The sequence below is a fragment of the Callithrix jacchus genome, chromosome 19, assembly GCF_049354715.1.
Source record: "Callithrix jacchus isolate 240 chromosome 19, calJac240_pri, whole genome shotgun sequence".
Classification (NCBI taxonomy): Eukaryota; Metazoa; Chordata; class Mammalia; order Primates; family Cebidae; genus Callithrix; species Callithrix jacchus.
In genome coordinates this window covers 13720817-13731636 of record NC_133520.1, presented here as the reverse complement: position 1 = coordinate 13731636, position 10820 = coordinate 13720817, and the positions used below count along the sequence as shown (strand labels likewise).

The 10820-nt window shown below is 38.1% G+C and overlaps 1 long non-coding RNA gene across 1 annotated transcript; it reads right to left on the bottom strand.

Moving 5' to 3' along the window:
- Window positions 1-2431: 2431 nt before the first annotated feature.
- Window positions 2432-10385, bottom strand: LOC144580352 (uncharacterized). Its single transcript, XR_013529728.1, has 3 exons — window positions 10270-10385; window positions 7730-7787; window positions 2432-2559 (listed from the first exon to the last, which is right to left on the bottom strand). It is a non-coding gene; the product is annotated as an uncharacterized LOC144580352 (long non-coding RNA).
- Window positions 10386-10820: the final 435 nt, after the last annotated feature.

Here is a 10820-nt window from a genome sequence, read left to right as displayed (position 1 = left end):
TGGTGGGAACAGAGAGGGTGGTGACAGAATGATAAAACTGTTCTCTATCTAGATTGTGGTAGTGGTTAAATGACTGTATGCTTTGTTAAATTTATAGAACTATCACTGATTTTACTTCATGTAAATTATATTCATAAACTGATTAATAGATGAAAAACACAAAACTATTTCCCATATTATTTATCATTTTCAGAATTAAATTTCAATTATAAAACAAATATTAGAATAATATTATTCATTTAAACTCTGATATAACTATTTAATTTATTAGACAAAACCGATAAATTCCTGGAACTTCTAGATTGTTCTAACTGGCATAAAACTTTTAATATGGTTTATTTAGCTAGATTCTTAGGAGTAAAATAAAAAAAATGTCAATTACAGTAAGTAAATATTATCGGTTTGAGTCTTCAACCAAAGACAAGTGTTGGTTCCTCTCTTTGTTTTTTGCCATAACCATCCCCTCAGTGAGGCAAGAGTTCTGTCAGTTTTCTGGGCCCACACACAACTGATAGAATTCGTCCCTATAAGGAACTCCCCTAAGACAGAATTTGGTGAAAAGGAACAAAGAGGAACATACTTCAGAACTGCAAGTTACTGGTGCTTTCACCATGCCAAGCATTTTCTGAATTAATAATCCTACCCACAATTGTTTGCCTTTAGGAAAAAATATTATTATCACAGTCATTTCATACAATCACTTTGATTTCCAGTTTGATCTAATCTCAACTGCTAAAAAAGATGAAAGTAATTACATTTGCTAGTTTGATGGGATTGAACTGTTAAGTCATGGGGGCCAGTATAAGACCAATTTAAGGCTCGTAATTTCACACTATTGGATGACTTTGGTGTACTATCTCCCTATTATTTCTTTAGAATCTTATTACTTTTATGATAGTCCTCATGGTTGCACTGAGAAAAGATGAAGGGCTTTGACATCTTGCGTGTTGTAAATTTCTTCTAACACCACTAGGAAAAGAATTTCTAAATAAAGCAATTTGTGTCTCAAGAAAAATACACAAAGCCTATTCAGTAGGTATATTTGCCTAATTAGCACATTTAAATTGTGATGCATGACCAGGTATTAGTTGTTTTTCTTCAATAAGACTGAGCTAATGAAGGAAGAAGAAGCGCTAAAATCAAAGCCAACCTCATAAGTGAATTGAACTAAATGTCACTTAAATATTGAAGAATCTTATAGACTCATGGGCATATGGCAGCAGGAAAATACCACCTGGCTCATAGAAGGCACCCAGAGGACAAATGGCTACTATTAATTGATCAGGTAAGAACTAGGGCAAGAGCCACTAATATTACCATAGCAGTAAGTACTAGTATTAATATATATTAATGGCTTAGACCGAAAATATTGACAGTGCTGCATGAGTACCTAAATGGATGTCTAATAAGGTGAAATATTGTCCTTCAGTCATGTTCAGTAAGAGGCTTCATTAAAAACAGTTTATCTGAGATCCTTTCAGCTCTCAGGTTTAAACCATACAGTTCATGGCTTTGCATGTTGATTTACAGTGAGACCTAGAAAAATCAGTTTTACTATCCTAAACTGCTCTTATGAACTGTAAGATACATGTGTAGAATCTTAGTGCTATATTTACCCAGTCTCATAATGTGTGACATGATAAGTTATGTAAGTTTTTATTCACTGTTTTAACTTACTGAAGGAGAATTTCTTTATGATGAAAATGAAAAAATTAAAAGAAAAGAAAACTTTTACATTTCACATAGGTCATTTTTTATAGACATTCAGGAAAAAATTCTACAGAAAATTCAAAATTCTTGTTGCAATGCCATGAAGTTAAAATGACAAAAATTAGTATAAATAACCAGTAGACTGACTGAAAAGGCAGTCAAGAAGATGTAGCTAGTTTAGTAATGCATTGGTTAAAAATTTTTGGTAATTCAGAATATACTGACCGGGACTTTTTCTTATTCAGCTACTTCATAAACATAGCTGATGATGGCACATCTAACATTAAACAAAAAGGAGCTAGCAAAGATAATGGTGGGGTAATCTGGCAGGGCAATAATGCATTTGATTGGTGATCTGTGTAAGGGCTGTATGATTTATACTGTGGAAAATTTAAAATAAAACAAGGTTTCCCAAACTCTACTTAAGATCGTGTTTTTCGAGTTAGACTTCTGCCATACTAGGACTTCCCATCAAGTTCTAGTAGCTTATTTAAAATATAACACAGAAGCCTGAGAGGTAAAACTTGTCCACTACAAAATGATTGGAATACCCACATCTTGTTGAGTAAGGTATATTTTCTTATGGTCTTGGCAACCTTCAATCCCAATCAAAGCAAATAATGCTCCCTTAGGAGTCCATTTGGAGGCAACAGGATTCTCCTCTGGATAACAAGAGGAGATAACACAATGTAATATCTAAAATGATGAACAAAGGAGAAACTTACTCTTGTGAACTTGGCTTAGGTAACTGCTCCAGCTTAAGTCTTAGATGCAGAAGCACTGAAAATAAAGTAGAAATATTGCATAGGGATGGAGGCTTGGGCAGTTGGAAAGGAGATCGGCAGTACTCTGCAAGACAGAGAATAATAAAGGGTTCTAATAATGAAGTCTGAATCAGTCTCACCATAACAGTAACTTATGAGTAAGATTCAGCAGATGGCATTTATAATGAGTCAAAACTAATTTGTGATTCTATTTAGCATATAATAGAAGACATTACTGTATAATTTAAAAGAAGACATAGACTTTGTAAGCAGAAGACTTGAGTTTGAAGTCTGGGTCTGCTGCCTATTAGTTATAGCAAAAATGGCTGGGTATTCAGCAAAACCTGTCTTCTCTCTTTCCTGGATACCCAGCTGGCCTCCATTTCCCAGTTTCCATTACAGTTACTCATAGCTACAGGTGACTGAATTATAGCTAAGCAAACGACAGCAGAAGTGATATGAATGTGAACAGCAAAACGAAGATGCTGAAGTATTGTCTCAGAGGGGGCAATTAGACATTTGCCAAGCCCTATGCATATATTCAAAAAATTAAAATGGAACAACTCTCCAAGATCTCCTGAACCCTATATTTTTAATTCAAGAACAAACTGAGTACATGCTGCTGGTTCCCCTTTCCACCATTAATCACCAGAAAGGAGAGAAAGTATATTTTTATAATGTAAAAATACATAACATTCCAGAGAAAATGAAAAGGACTTGTACCCTTTTTTTAATTCACTGAATACACTTCATATTCTTTGACACATGGAGTAGAATTAAAGAAGAGTACAATTTCCAAATTCTCATAGATGACGAAGGCTAAGGGAATGGCCAGATTTAATCACTTTCTGAGTGATTAATTTGGGCACTTCAGTAGAAATAGCCCAGCAGTTTTACTCTTCATCATTATATCCACACATGGGCACAGGAGCGGGCAACAGAGGTTTCTTTCTCAAGTAGGAAACAAGATTGTGGGTAGAGAGTTCAAAGAGGCCGAATGGTTTTCTTGGTATCTGGTGACACTTGGTCAGGTCAGAAGATCACAATGCTGAAAGCTTCTCACTGACTCCACAGCAGTTAAATGCTAATGATACAACTATAATAAAGAAGCCTAAACAAATTATTACAAACCAAGTCACCACTGTATACTTCAGGAAAATGAAAACTAAACTTTATTAGCTGATAAAAGGTCTCTACAAAACACCAAAGTAAATATCACAATGTTTGATGAAAATCAGACACATGCTGACTGCTATGGCTCATGCCTTTAATTCCAGGACTTTGGGAGTCTGAGGTGGGCAGACCACTTGAGCTCAGGAATTTGAAACCAGCCTGGGCAACATGGAAAAACCCTGCCTCTACAAAAAATAGAAATTTAACCAGGCATAGTGGCACCCATCTGTGGTCTTAGATACTTGGGAAACAGAGGTGGGAGGATGGATTGACACCAGGAAACGGAGGATGCAGGGAGCTGAGATTGCACCACTGCACTTGCCTGGGCAACACAGCAAGACCCTATCTCCAAAGGGGAAAAAAATCAGAAACAAGGCAAAAAGTTTTTTCTTTGTTATCACTTCTTAATTAAAACATTGTATTGGAGTGTTAAGACAATAAATAAAGTATTTTTTAAACTTTCTGAAGTACTTAAAAATTAACTAAAAATACTGAGACTTTTATAAAGAAAACCATAAAATTATCAATAATAGAAATGACATTCTGAATAAATTAAGAAATTTATTATAATTCTGTCCAAAAACTAGTCCTAAATTTAGTATTATCAAAATCCAAATTTCAGAAGGATTTCTGAAGGTGTTTGACAGGCTTATTCAAAAATTTATGTAGGAGGCCTTCACCCTAAGAATATAAAAGACATTTTTAAAAAGAAGAACAAAGACAAGGGATATTCTTTCTTCTGCTTGGTCAATTCGGCTGTTGAAACTTGTGCATGCTTCACGAAGTTCTCGTGTTGTGTTTTTCAACTCCTTCAATTCATTCATATTCCTCTCTTAGTTGTCCATTCTTGTTATCATTTCCTCAAATCTTTTTTCAAGGTTCTTAGTTTCTTTGCATTGAGTTAGAACATGTTGTTTTAGCTCACAGAACTTTCTCATTACCCACCTTCTAAAGTCTGATTCTGTCATTTCATCACACTCATTCTCCGTCCAGCTTTGTTCCCTTGCTGGTGAGGGGTTGTGGTCCCTTGTAGGAGGCAAGGTGTTCCGGTTTCAGGTGTTTTCCTCCTTTTTGCACTGGTTTCTTCCCATCTTTGTGGATTTTTCCACCTGTCGTCTGAGTAGTTGCTGACTTTCCAATTGGGTCTCTGAGTGGATGTTTAGATTGTTGATGATGAAGTATTTCTCTTTCTTAGTTTTCCTTCTAACTGTCTAGCCCCTCTGCTGTAGGACTGCTGAGGTCCATTCCAGGCCCTGCTTGCCTGGGGAACACCTGTCGCAGCTGCAGAACAGTGAGGGTTGCTACCAGTTTCTTCTTCTGCTATCTTTGTCCCAGAATGATGCCCGCCAAATGTCAGTCTGATCAGTCCTTTTTGAGGTGACTCTTTGGATATATGGGGGTCAGGGAGCTGCTTGAGGAGGCTGTCTGTACTTTATAGGAGCTCAAGTGCTGAGCTCTGAGCTCCATTGATCATTCAGGGCTGTTAGGCTGGTACGTTTAAGTCTGCTGCAGCAGAACTCATAAAACCCTTTTTTTCCTCAGATGCTCTGTCTCAGGGAGTTAGGGCTTTCTTTATGAGTATCTGTTGCACTGTCCTGCCCAGCTAGGAGGTCACTATTTGCCTGCCAAGGCTCTGCCCTGTTGCCATGGGCTCTGCCCTGTTGCTGCTGGCTCCGCCCTGCTGTCATGGGCTCCACCCTGTTGGCAGAGTCTCTCTGTTATGGCAGATTGCCTCGGCAATGGCAATGGGAGTCAACCTCAGCAGGGGTGGAATGCCTCAGTAATGGCGAACGCCCCTCCCCCACCAAGCTGCACCATCCCGGGTTCAGCTGTGCCCAGTGAAACTCTCAACCTCTAGCATTTCAAATTGCTGCTTTGTTTGTCCCTGTAGGGGTGGGACCGGCCGAGCCTGATCACCTGGCTCCCTGCCTCAGAGCCTTTGTTATTGTTTTTTTTTTAAGTTGAACGGTTGACTCTCTCCTAGGTGTTTCAGTCGCCTGCTGATAGGGCATTGGGATCTGTGTGATTTCCCATGCAGCGATCCACTTCACTGGCTCAAACATCACTTCCCGGGAATCTCCTGGTCTGGGTCACTGTCCAAGTCCCATTTAATCAGATGGATATGGTAATCTGCCCTCCCAAATCTCAGATTGCCAGTTTAACAGGGCATCCAGACCAGTGTGTTTTGTGCGGAGTGGTGCCACACTGCAGCGCCAGCCAAAATGGACACGTGAGCCGAAACAGCTGTGCTAGCGTCCCGTGTCTCTCCTACACCTGGGAATTTTCCCGTTCTGTGGGCAACAAAGATCCATCTGGAAATGCGGATTGCACTCACCCTCTGCATCTTCACTGAGAGCTGCAATCCTGATTTGCTCCTACTGCACCATCTTCTAATGTTTATTCTCTATCTTAATTTTTTAAATAGTTTCTATTGTATCTTATAAACAAAGGTATTAATTTCAGAATACATGTAAAAGTTTTTATACAAAGTTAGTACTTTGACGTATGGAATAAGAGAGTAAATCCAAATTATTAATACCAGCCACAATTTTCATCAAAGAGAGTTGTCTAGGGCTTTTTCCTTCCTGACAGGTAAGTTTCCAGAGATGCTACCTTGCTTCTGGTCAAGCTGTAGAGACACATTACAGTATTAGCTATAAATAAGCTCTTCTCGATTCTAAGATATCCTATCTTACTTGCCAACCTGTTCATCTTCTTATCAGATATTGCTCTGAACTGAGATTTAGAACAAACATTTTATAATTCCCCCCTTGCCAAATTCTTCCATGGAAAAGTATTTCAGCCCCCTGTATAGATTACAGACATACACGGTTACAGAGAACATCCATTTCTCAGGAGAAAAAAGTCCTTGGCATACATTGCAGCTCATTCTCAGCAATTTTGTCTTCTTAATTAACAACAGAATATATATATATATTTTAATAATATTGAAGTATCGTTAACAGCATGTTTGATTTTAGCTTCTGTTAAAATCAGATTGAGCAACTAAACTCACTACTTGTGTTTTCACTGACAACATTTTTCCATATTAACGTCTCCTATTAGTAATTTATTTTCCATCATCAAAAAGCACTTAAAATATCAATGGCCTACTTCAGAGCAAGTTCACGGATGAAAGCCCCTGATTGGCTACTAATGGATCAGGTTCATAACCTCTCTTTTGCTTATTATTTTTAAGCACTATCTTCAAGTCTGAGTTTCAAATAGACTATCTTTTTTTTATAGAATACTTATGAAAGTCTGGTGTGAGGGATGCTATTTTTGTGAGAAAAGTGGGATGGGGAAAGGAGAGGTTTAAGGTAAACTTTTCCATCAATAGAATCAGTCTATTATCATGAAATTGAAACTTAAGACAAATTGCCCTTTTTCCCACTTCTATTAATGTCATCTTCTCAGTATACAGTGTCTTCTGGTTTTTGAGGAAACTGCTTTTCTGATAGTGTCTCAGGCAGCAATAGTACAAAGCACAGAGAGAAAGTGAGAAGGTTATGAGAACCGTAAAAGACAGAGTCGTAGTCTGTATAGGCCAAGACTTGTAAAATGAAAATGATTTTTAATTAAAACAAGTCATTCTCTTCCACATTTTCAGGTCAGTTTTATTTAACTATTTTGTTGATTTGTTCCTTCAGAGTAGACAGGTTTTGCATCTCAGTAAGCATAAACAGAAATGCATAGAGGTCAGGAAGACAAAATTTGGAGTCAAGAGCACTGGACTGTAAATTCCAGCTCTGCCAAGTCCCAGACCTTGCGATGGACAAGTTTCATACCATTCTTTGAGCCTTGGCTCCTCATCTGTTAGATGTGAATGGGAGTTCACATTTGAATTCCTTCATGTGGCTGTCATGAGTATTACGTGAGATATAAGCCTCTTCCCACCATGTCTGGCACATGCTGAGGACTCATTAGGAAACAACTGTTACTGTGCAGTTTGCACTTTTTAAATCACTATGATAATCAGGAAAGCTTGCTGTAACTAATAAAATTCTTATGCTCGGTTTAAGCCCATTTTTTCATGCTTAAATCTCTATAATCCTAGCCTAAATATATACCGTGATACTCACCTAAGTAGGCAAAAAGTAGTTTAATCCGTAAGGTCAGTCACATCTGTTTATCGTTGGACTTTACCAAAACAAGAAGATATTTTGAATTAGATGATAAATCTGAAGAAGATATATGTCATATTTTTCAGTAATGAAACACCCAAACTGAATTTCTATCAAGACTATAGTTTGAGAAGCTAGCACTAAATTCTGTACCCTCCATCCACTGGGGTATTTATCCTCAAAGCAGGGAAGGAACCAAAAGGTTCACAGTAGGGTGACAGGCTCCAGTGAAAGTATGGCTCTTAGTCTCTTTTATTATTCATTCATTTAATCAATAGGTATAGTTTGGATATTCGCTACTCTCCACACATAGCTCTAAGGGTTAGGAATAGAGAAGAAAATGAAATAATCTCTCCTTAAATAATACAGACGTTGTTTTAAACACTAAACATTATAGACAATAGTACATATTACAATATATAACCTGACAGGCTATAAACAAGTAGATAATAAATATACAGCATGCCCTCAAATTGTATCACTTCATTCAATGTCATTTTATTATAAGGTTGATGAGAAAAAAAATGGATTCCCGGAAAAGGCCACTGTCCATGCGGAGTTTGTACATTCTCTTCATGTTTGCGTGGATTTTCTCCGGGTACTCTGGTTTCCTCCCATATCCTAAAGCTGTGTCTGTTAGAGAATCAGTGTTTCTGCATGGTCCCAGTGAGAGTGAGTGCATGTGTGTGAGTGCACCCTGCAACGGATTGGCAGACTGTCCAAGGCTGGTTCCTGTCTTGCATCTGAGCTACTGGAATGGGCACCAGCCACCTGCCACCCTGAACTGGAGCGTGACAGAAAATGAGTACAAATTATTGTCAAAAACAATTTTTTATGTCTGAGATAATCATACTATTGCATGACAATAAATGAGGCAGGCACTCAGTAAGCCTGCCTATATGCAATTGTTTGTTTTTGAACTACAAGGTGGTAGGAGGTGCTCCTTCCAACTTTCACTTCGCAGATATTTATTCCTTGATTTAACCCACCACCATTATGACCACCATCAATCACTGATTCACCAAACTTCAGTAAATATTTTTCTTGCTTGTGTTGATTAAATTTTCTTAAATTTATATATCATTCACATTTATTTCAATATTTAATATTAGAAGTGTTTTGGTCTTTATTAAGAAGTTCAATGGTGTTTTGTGACAAGAAATATGCTGTAGGAACTTAGCTCTTGTTTATATCAATTAGCTGATGGTAACATTGATTTTGTTATAGGTGGTTTGGCTTAAAGACACAGTTTACAAGAACCTATCAACAATGTTAAGTGAGAACCTACTGTTTATTTTTGAATATGAACTATTATCAAAAACTATGCAAAGTGAGGGTTATAAGGAGTGCCAGCTTGGAAGTTGGGTGAGGCTAGGATAAGGAAACGCTTTTCTGAAAAGATGATAAATGAGCAGAGACCCAAAGGAATGTGTCATGAAGGCAACTAAGGATAGAGTGTTTCAAGCTAGGATCCTTGGGCTGACCACAAAGATTATATTTAGTGATTAATGACAGTGATTCAGCATTCACTAAACATCTTCCAGAAAAAGTAAAACAAGATTCTGAATTTACATAACTTATGGCTTTAAAAAGTATTTCCAACTTTATAATTCAATGACAGCACAAAATCACCAAGAATGGGATCTAAGGTATGTATAATTTTCAAGTACTTTAGGTAAAATCAATCTGCACTGGAGAATGTAAAGAATCAGCTATAGGACAATGTCCAATGAGCTGCTTTACTGTAGCCAAAAAAGAAGTGATTGACAATTGGACTACAGACAATACTTTACATGGGGATAAACGGTAAATTGCAATAGTGACAGGGCATTTCATGGAAGCCTGAAGGAAGGGCAATTGTTCCCAATCTTGAGGCCAATGAACAAGCAAAAATCTTAAATAACCTCATTAGCTTTAAACAGAAATACAATCATCAAAAAATTGACTTAACATATATTCAATAAGAAAAGCCACAGCTGAACAAACAAGCAAGAGTATCTTCTCAAAAGACAATTGCACAACAAATGACACAATCAACACAGTGAAAAGGCAACCTATCTGTATTAGTTCATTCTCACACTACTATAAAGAAGTATCTGAGTCTGTGTAATTTATAAAGAAAAGAAGTTTATAAATTTATAAAGAAAAGAGGTTTATAAATTTCCTGGGGCTCAGGGTTCCACAGAAAACTTACAAACATGGCAGATGGCAAAGGAGAAACAGGCTCATCTTACATGGCCAGAGCAGGAGGAAGACAGAGAAGGTGGGAGGTGCCACACACTTTCAAACAACCAAATGATTAGAACTCACTATCACAACAACAGCACAAAGGGAGATGTTGTTAACCATGAGGAACTGCACCCATGATCCAATCACCTCCCACCAAACCCCCTCTCTAGCACTGGGTATTGCATTTCAATATGAGATTAGGGTGGCGACAGAGATACAAACCATATCATTCCACTCCTGGCCCCTCCCAAATCTCATATTATTCTTACATTTCAAAGTTTAATGAACAGTCCCCCAACGTCTTAACTCATTCAGTATTAATTCAAAAGTCCACAGTCCAATGTCTCATCTGAAACAAGGCTAGTTCCTTCTGCCTATGAGCCTGTAAAATCAAAAACAAGTTAGTTACTTCCAAGGTACAATGGAACTACAGGCATTGGGTAATTACCCCCGTTCAAAAAGGGAGAAATTGGCCAGAAGAAAGAGGCTGCAGGCCCCATGCAACGCTTAAATCTAGCAGGGTCTTAAAGCTCCAAAATACGCTCTTTTGACTCCATGTCCCACATCCAGGGCACACTGGTTAAAGGGGTAGACTCCCAAAGCCTTGGGCAGCTCCATCCCTGTGGCTTTGCAGGGTCCATCCCCTGCAGCTGCTCTCAGGGTCTGGCATTAAGTGCCTGCGGCTTGCCAGGTACATGGTATAAGCTGTTGGTGGAGCTACTATTCTGGGGTCTGAAGAACGGCAGCCCTCCTCTCACAGATCCACTATGCAGTGCCTCAGTGGGGACTCTCTGTGGGGGTCCCAATCCATATTTCCCCT